At 42.7% G+C, this 9,230-nt stretch overlaps 1 non-coding gene across 1 annotated transcript; it reads right to left on the minus strand.

Moving 5' to 3' along the window:
- Positions 1-837: 837 nt before the first annotated feature.
- On the minus strand, positions 838-944 carry LOC132375514 (U6 spliceosomal RNA). Its single transcript, XR_009506058.1, has one exon. It is a non-coding gene; the product is annotated as a U6 spliceosomal RNA (small nuclear RNA).
- Positions 945-9,230: the final 8,286 nt, after the last annotated feature.

Below are 9,230 nucleotides of genomic sequence, written 5' to 3' on the forward strand. Positions count from 1 at the left end.
AGTTGTGGCATGCAGGCTCAGTTGTTGTGGCTCGCAGGCTCTAGAGAGCTGGCTCAGTAGTTGTAGCACACGGGCTTAGTTGCTCCACGGCATGTGGGATCTTCCCGGACCAGGGATCGAATCCGTGTCCCCTGCTTTGGCAGACGCATTCTTAACCACGGCGCTACCAGGGAAGTCCCAGTAAATCACTTTAAATCCCTGGAAGGAAAAAGTAATGTATAAATAAATGCATATAAGACTTTGACTTTTCCTTTAAAGAGCCTAATATGATGCTCAGAACTTCCGGTTCTCCACCAATATATGTTTGGAGTGCTGAAATAAGGCAGAAGGGCAGGAAAAACTAGGTAAAACTTTATCAACTTGATCAGGGACCAGGATCCAGCCAAGCCCATCTATCATATATCAGTCATATGCTGTGCTAGATACTTGCCTAGACCATCGTGCTCAAAACTGGGCTGGGTAACGGTGGCGGCTAAGTTCCCAATAACATGGACTTTGTGATTATATTCACATCTGCAAAATGGGTGAGCAATGCCTACCTCACAGGAATGTTGAAAGGATTAAATGAGATAATATATTTAGAGCACCTACCACAGAGTCAAGCACGTGCTGGGTTTGTTAATACAGTCAGCCCTCAATCTGAGTATTGCACATCCATGGAATGAACCAACCATGGATTTCCAGCTACGGTTTGTTGAATCTGCGGATGCAGAACAGTGGACACGGAGGACTGACTGGCATTTTCTTTCTTTCTTTTTTTTTTTTTTAACATCTTTACTGGAGTATAATTGCTTTACAATGGTGTGTTAGTTTCTGCTTTATAACAAAAGTGAATCAAAAAATATGGAACGCTTCACGAATTTGCGTGTCATCCTTGTGCAGGGGCCATGCTAATCTTCTCTGTATCATTCCAATTTTAGTATATGTGCTGCCGAAGCGAGCACGTACAGGGCATTTTCTATGAGGGACTTGAGTAGCTGTGGATTTTGGTGTCCGTGGGAGTCCTGAAAGCAATCCCCCGCAGATGCCGAGGGACGATTGTATTATCTTCCTTCTTTACCCTCTTCCTCAATTAGATGCTAAGATAACTTAATAAAATTATGCTTGCTTTATGAAAAGAATACAATTTGTTGAATGTGCAAATGAACTTTGCCATGTCTTTTTTTTTTTTTAAATCATTGTTCTCCCTGTAGTTTTTTATTAATTAATTAATTTATTTATCCTTGGCTGTGTTGGGTCTTCGTTTCTGTGCGAGGGCTTTCTCTAGTTGCGGCGAGCGGGGGCCACTCTTCACCGCGGTGCGCAGGCCTCTCACTATCGCGGCCTCTCCCGTTGTGGAGCACAGGCTCCAGACGCGCAGGCTCAGCAGTTTGTGGCTCACGGGCCTAGCAGCTCCGCGGCACGCGGGATCCTCCCAGACCAGGGCTCGAACCTGCGTCCCCTGCATCAGCAGGCAGACTCCCAACCACTGCACCACCAGGGAAACCCTTTGCCATGTCTTGATCAGAGGGAAACAGGGAGTGAGAGGCAGGGCTCCCTTGTTGCCACGATCAACACCAGACATTTCTGTATGGTCTCATCACTGTGAGGGCTCGAGTAGCAGAGACATTGTGATGCTGGACAACATCAGAAGAGGAAATATCAATAGATTCAAAGGAGGGGAGGTGGTCAGGTGTGGAATGAGAATTCCCAGCAGCAGCCATCCTTAAGGACACGGAACCCTCCCCTCTGCAGAGCCGGGACTCTATTGCCTAAAAGCTATCAGTTCCCCACACTGCTTTCCCAAGGAGATCACATCCTACCTGTGTACCCCTTCCTCAGCCTGCACATCTTCTCAGCCCAGACCCAGGACCCAAGCAGCCAACAGCAGGGCCCGGAGTCACTCAGCCTGTTGGGAATTGCCCCAATGGCATCCTCTTCTGACTGTCCCTGTTCTGCTTGGCTTATTTGTAATAAACTGACAGTTTTAAAGTTGGGGATGGGGGCATGGAAAGAGAGACTCTTCTTTTCTTGCTACTGGTTCTCTGAAGAGTATGGCTGAGCTTTAAGAGTCTTGGTTCAGTAGCTCTTAGGACCACTCATTCTAACTCAATCGTATTTTACAATCCAATAACCCAATTTATGTTGTGTATGTTAAGATGAAGATGAATCACCTGTTATTACTTATTGAGGATGGTAACACATAGAACCACCCGGCCTTACTCTGTATTTTCAGTCTCACTTCTTATCAGCTTACCCCCATATCTATAGCAGTATAGATCCATACAGAGTTGTCCCAAACCCATCACTCTTTTTTGTGTTTTTGTGTTTCTTTGCACGTGCTGTTCCCTCTTCCTGGAGTGTTCTCTTGTAAGCATGAAAATGCCTATTCATTCTTCAGTATTCACTTTTTTTTTTTTAACATCTTTATTGGTGTATAATTGCTTTACAATGGTGTGTTAGTTCCTGCTTTATAACAAAATGAATCAGCTATACATATACATATATCCCCATATCCCCTCCCTCTTGCGTCTCCCTCCCACCTTCCCTATCCCACCCCTCTAGGTGGTCACAAAGCACCGAGCTGATCTCCCCAGTATTCACTTTTGACTTTTACCTGCCGCCATGAAGACCATCACCACCCTTCAACCCCTACTCACTTCTTTTTGTGCCTTTATCAGACTTTATTTTAATGATTTATTTATATGCCAGTCTCCCATGCTATACTGTGAATTCCTTGAATACAAAATCTCTATATTATTTATATTTGTATTTCCAACACAAATATAAATAATATATTCATGTGGGTGTGATAAACATTTCTGCAATTTTACATTAAAGACAAAAAATTCATGAGGGGAATTCCTGAACTTATTTTACACCAACAGGTTAACGATCTACTTCTGGGGTTATTCCCATCTTAGTTATTGGTTAGAATGAAAATTACACCCTTTTGGGGACACTCCCAGAAAAGCTAGTAAATGTTCTCAGTCTTTGTTTATCTACAGGATGGCATGATGCCATAAAATAAATAATTATACATGTGAAGTATATAATATGCTGTGTAATTAAAGATTTGATGATAATTGAGTCTACTTCCCTGCAAGAGCTGTCTCTTAGCAATTAGTCTTTAGGGCCGGCTGTGTGGTGTATCTTGCATAGTACAATTTGAGCAGAACAGAGAAACCAAAATAAAAGAAAATCGAGCAAACTAGCCATCATATCAAATCTAACCAAATGTCACTTATACAGAAGTATGTATCTATTTTAAAGGCTCTCTTTTCATTTTTAACCAGAAGTGTTGTTACAGTCACACTTTTTTTACCTGTGCTTTTCAGGAGGACCTTTTCATTTAGGAGGTTTAAATATTTGAGGACATGTCTGATTTGCAGGCAGCTCACTCTTAAATTCGAAAGTGGAGATCCCAGAAAATCAGTTCCCTGATCCAACTGAAGGTTTAGAATCATCCAAATGAAGTTGCAGAGATATTCAAAGAGGCTTGAAGTACATAAGGACCATATGTGCTCTCTTTTAAACATGTCCCTCTTTAAAAGCTGAACTTACACTTCTTTAGTATCCCAGGGATGTCCTTTTCTTTTCTCCTAACAATCACCTCTTTGTACTTCTTTTTGCATCTCACAGGGAGCTGGGATTCTCTATATATCACGAACGTATTTTGAGCTTCTTCTATGTGCCAAGCACTGCCACGTACATTAGCTCAATGCTCATGCTTTTCTAGAGATGGGTCGGAACACTGCAGTGCCCCAGAGCCAGTGCCCTGCGGGGGCACAGGAGAGTGCTGGGTAGTGCTGTCCTGGTACAGCTGGTGAACCCCTGACACCCCAGGAGGAGGGTTTGAAATCAGATTATCTGTGAGGAGGGGACGTGACTCTAAGTAGCTTTCTCTTAAAGTAACAGAATTCAACGTTCTGCTGAATAGGAAACTGACATATCTTATCCTAAAAAGTAAATTAAAAGGCTATGGAAGCCATAGTGCCTTTTTTTTTTTTTTTTTTTTTTTTGACATAAGAGATGCTGGAAGATTAAACATTTTCTAGCTAAGCAAGCTTTCGGGCATCTGTCATCAGAGATTTTTTTTTTTTTTTTTTAATTTAACATGGCAAGGGAAGTAAGTGCCACCAGAATAATAAAGCTTGGGCATAGAAAGTGAACTTAGAGGTCATTTTCTCAGCATCTTGGGGTGGCCCCAAAAGCCTGTGGATCAGTCTGCTGACTCCAAGGGTGAATCTTGCTTCTCCCAATTTGTTGGAACACATCTTCTCTGCCTATGGTTTTTGTGTATTTAGGCATATTTTGGCATCTAACACAAAATGTCTTTGAAATAAAAGCCTGGCCTTTACCACATACTCTCCCAATATCTACCCATTCCAGAGAGTGCCAGGTACACATTGCACCTTGCTTCTGCTCCTCACATCTGCCAACTCTCCTTTTACTTTATAAAAAAAAATTTATTGGGGTAAAGTATGTTTAACAGAAAATTCGCCATTTTAACCATTTTAAGTGTACAGGTCAGTGACATTAAGTACATTCACAATGTTGTACAAGGATCACTATCTATTTTCAAAACTTTTTCACCACCCCAAACAGAAACTTTGTAAGCATTAAGAAATAACGTTCCATTTGCCCCTCCTCCAGCTCCTAACCTCTATTACACTTTCTGTGTCTATGGATTTGCCTATTCTAGATGTTTCATAAAAGTGGAATCATACAATATTCGGCTCTTTGTGTCTGGCTTATTTCATTTAGCATAATGTTTTCAAGGTTCACCCATGTTGTATCAGAACTTTATTCCTTTTTTATGAGTGAATAATATTTCATTGTATGTATATAACACATTTTGTTTATCCATTCATCTGCTGATGGACACGGGTTGTTTCTACCTTTTGGCTACTGCAAATAATGCTGCAATAAACGTTGGTGGACAAGTATCTGTTTGAACACCTGTTTTTAATTCTTTTGGGGTATACCTAGGAGTGGAATTGCTGAATGATATGGTTATTCTATGTTTAGCTTTTTGAGGAAATAGCAAACTGTTTTCCAAAGTGGCTGCACCATTTTACATTTTCACCAGCAATGTATTAGCGTTCCAGTTTCTCCACACCTTTGTCCACACATTATTTTCTGGGTTTTGTTTGTTTGTTTTTGATAATGGCCCACCTAATCTGTGTGAAATGATATCTCAATGTGCATTTGACTTGCATTTCCTTAATTACTAATGATATTAAACATTTTTTAATATGCTTGATGGCTATTTGCATATCTTCTTTGGAGAAGTGTCTATTTAAATCCTTTGCCCATTTCTTAAGTTTGGTCGTTTGTCTTCTTGCTGTTGGGCGTTAGAAGTTCTTTATATATTTTGGATATTAAACCTTTATCAAGTATTTGATCTGCAAATATTTTCTTCCATTCTACAGGTTATCTTTTCACTTTCTTGGTAATGTCTTTGGGTGCATGAAAGTTTTTTAATTTTGAAGTCTGATTTATCTATTTTTTTTCTTTTGTTGCTTGTGCTTTTGGTGTCATATCTAAGAATTCATTGCCAAATCCAAGGTCATGAAGACTTACCCCTGTGTTTTCTTCTAAGGGTTTTATGGTTTTAGATTTGATATTTAGGTCATTGATCCATTTGACTTGATTTTTGTATATGGTGTGAGATAGGGGACTGACTTCACTCTTTTGCATGTGGATATCCAGTTTTCCCAGCATCATTTGTTAAAATGACTTCACCCATTGAATGGACTTGGCACCCTTGTTGAAAATTATTTGACCACAGACACATGAGTTCATCTCAAGACTCTTATCCTATCCCATTGGGCTATATGTCTATTTTTATGCCAGTACCACACTGTTTTGATTACTGTAGCTTTGTGGTAAGTTTTGAAATTGGGAACTGTGAGTCCTCCAACTTTGTTCTTCTTTCTCAAGATTCTTTTGGGTATTTGGGGCCCCTTGCAATTCCATATGCATTTGAGGATCGGCTTTTACCTTTCTGCAAAAATACCTGCCAACTCCCCTTTGTCCTCTTCTCATAAGTAGTATTCAAACAGCTGTCTTCCACTCCAAAGTTTGCCCTGGCACCAGCTCCCCTTAGGCTCTCTGTATGATCCTTATCACAGGTGTTGGTCCTACCTGCCTCTAAGGACAGGTTAATCATCTCCTTGGATGCAGACTGCCAAGAGTCAGTTGCTCAACCCTTTTATCAACATTATGCACATGAGGATAAGTCAGCTTTGCGTTTCGACCCACGAAGCTCCTTTTGGAGGTATAAGGACCCCTCTGCCTTGGGGCTGATGCTTTTTTGAGCTGTATTAAGGAAGTAAGGGGAGAGCTGGTGCAGTTGTGACTTAAAGGCTATTTCTATGGATTGAAATAATATGCTTAAATTTTATCTCTACTCCTTTTGCTACTAACCCCATTTCCTGGGCCAAGGGAAAAACCTCCATGGACTTCTGGGGTGTTGGCTACTGTCTCAGCATTAATTTCTTGAGCACCTAGTATGTACTGGATCTGGCATGTAATAAATACATAAGAAGTCCCAAATTTATAACCTCAAGGAGTTTAGAATCTCCTGGGGGAGTTTGCATGAATATTCCAAACATCTTGAGCATTGGCATAATACATTATTTAATATCTTGGTGGATTTTGTGGTATAAATATGTGTGATTAGGATTCAGCCAAGGGAGAGTGCCACCTGAACAGTAGTAATCACGAAGGGCTGTGTGGACAAGGCTATGTATAAACTGGGACTTCAAAGATGGAGAGGATTTTCAGAAATAGGGAAGAGGAGAGAGGACAGCCTGGTAGGTGTAAGTGATGTGATGCAGGGAGAAGACAACAAAATCCAAGACACAGTGGAAGTGAGTTTAATGCCTCTGTGAATCAAGAAGAATCTGTTCTAGTGTAACCCACCCATCTTGGAGAGGAGAGAACACCCAGTTGCAGAGCCAGGGTGGGGCTAAACAAACTGAGAGGGCCTTGAATCAAAAGGAATTGTCTGGAATCATTGGTGTCTCCAGACTTATGAGCTCACCTTACATGGCTTTGGTAACTGCTGCCTTTCCAGTTTCTAGAGGACTCATTGTTCTCCAGGTGAAGGTGGAATGTGGTCCTCACAGATGCATCAGCTGGTGCAGGTGCCTGGAACAACCACCAGGCACACCCATCCGTCTCCAGCTTTTATTCTGTGGCCACCACCCTGGTCAAGGCCCTTGTGACCCCACACCTGGAATGAGTAGTATTCATTAGCCTCACCTCTCATCTGACCTCCCTGCCTCCAGCCTCACCTCTGCTCCAACCCACAAGGCAAACCAGTGCCTTCTAATGTGCCCGCAACAGTATCAACCACCAGGCACTCCTTTGCTCCAGTGTCTTAGACCTTGAGCTGGACTTCTCTCTCCAGTGCTCAAGGCCCTCCATGATCTTTCCTACGGTAAGCGTCCCACTAACTTCCCACCGTTTCCACAAACAAAGCAAACACAATTTGCTTCACTCATTCAGTTTTTCAACCATTTTCTCACCATTTATTACACTTCAGGTGTAGGCAGTGTGGTGGGCTGAACTGTATCCCTTCAAAATTCATATAGTAAAGTCTTAACCCCCTGGACCTCAGAATATGACTGTATTTGGAATTAGGGTCTTTAGAGAGGTAAGTAAGTTAAAACGAGGTCAGTAGGAGAGACTCTAATCCAATAAGACTGGTGTCCATAGAAGAAGAGGAAGTGAGGTCAGGACACAGACACACACAGAGGGAAGAGGCCTCAGGAGCAACCAACCCTGCCCACACCTTGATCTTGGACTTCCAGCCCCTGGAACTGTGAGAAAATACTTTCCTATTGTTAAAGCCACCAAGTCTGAGGTACTTTGTTACGGCAGCCCCCGTTGACTAACACAGGCACCTTTGCCAGGCCTTGGTCAATGGCAGCCACCTCCCCTCACACACTCACTCCCCCCGATTCCCTCATGTGTCTGTTCCTCCAGCCTGACCCACTCAGCCTTTTGTGCCTCTTCTCTGACCATCCAGACATCAGGATTCTCTCTCTTCCAATTATGACGTCTAGGCCAATTATTCGCTAATCTGCTTTTGTGCATTGTCTTGTTTCCCCAGATCGTAAAACTTTTTTTTTAATAAATTTATTTATTTTATTTATTTATTTTTGGCTGCTTTGGGTCTTCCTTGCTGCACACGGGCTATCTCTAGTTGTGGTGAGTGGGGGCTACTCTTCGTTGCGGTGTGCAGGCTTCTCATTGCAGTGGCTTCTCTTGTTGCAGAGCACGGGCTCTAGGTGCGCGGGCTTCAGTAGTTGTGGCTCGCGGGCTCTAGAGCGCAGGCTCAGTAGTTGTGGCGCACGGGCTTAGTTGCTCCGCGGCATGTGGGATCCTCCCAGACCAGGGCTCGAACCCGTGTCCCCTGCATTGGCAGGAGGATTCTTAACCACTGTGCCACCAGGGAAGCTCCATAAGACTTTTCAAGAGCGATATCCATGTGGCTTCTCCCCTGTGTCCTGTGCAGAGAGGGAGGTAAGGTGTGAAGGAAAGGAAGGAACCAGGATGACTGATCCTTGTGTTTTTGCCTCGAGCAGCTGAGTGGATTGTGGTGCATAGTGAGATGGGAAAGACTGAGAGAGAAGATCTGGTTATGTATAGGCATGTGCACACATTGTTTTCTTGTAAAAAATGATATTGTACTATACATATGGTTTTGAAACTCAGTTTATTTAACTTAGCAATACTCATGGGACATCTTCCACATCAGTATTTATAAATCTACTGCATTCTTTTTAACACGTACATAGTATTATTATTCCATGTACTTCCCTCAGTCTTTTTAACAGAAAAACATTAATGACATTAATTTTATTAAAACTCCTAGAATCTATAACGTGCGTGAATATACGTTGCCTTCAGAAAGCGAAGATGGGTTGGAACTCACACTTTCTATGGGAAGGACCACAGAAGCCACCTCCTGGAACTCCCAGATTTTAGAGATGCAAAAACAAAGGCCTGGGGACTTCCCTAGTGGCGCAGCGGATACGACTCCACGCTCCCAATGCAGGGGGCCTGGGTTTGATCCCTGGTCAGGGACCTAGATCCCACATGCATGCTGCAACTAAGAGATCACACGCCACAACTAAGTTGTTGGTGAGCTGCAACTAAGGAATCCACCTGCCGCAACTAAGGAGCCCACGTGCTGCAACTAAGGAGCTGGTAAGGCGCAACTAAAAGAGCCCGCG

This window comes from Balaenoptera ricei, chromosome 11, assembly GCF_028023285.1.
Source record: "Balaenoptera ricei isolate mBalRic1 chromosome 11, mBalRic1.hap2, whole genome shotgun sequence".
Classification (NCBI taxonomy): domain Eukaryota; kingdom Metazoa; phylum Chordata; class Mammalia; order Artiodactyla; family Balaenopteridae; genus Balaenoptera; species Balaenoptera ricei.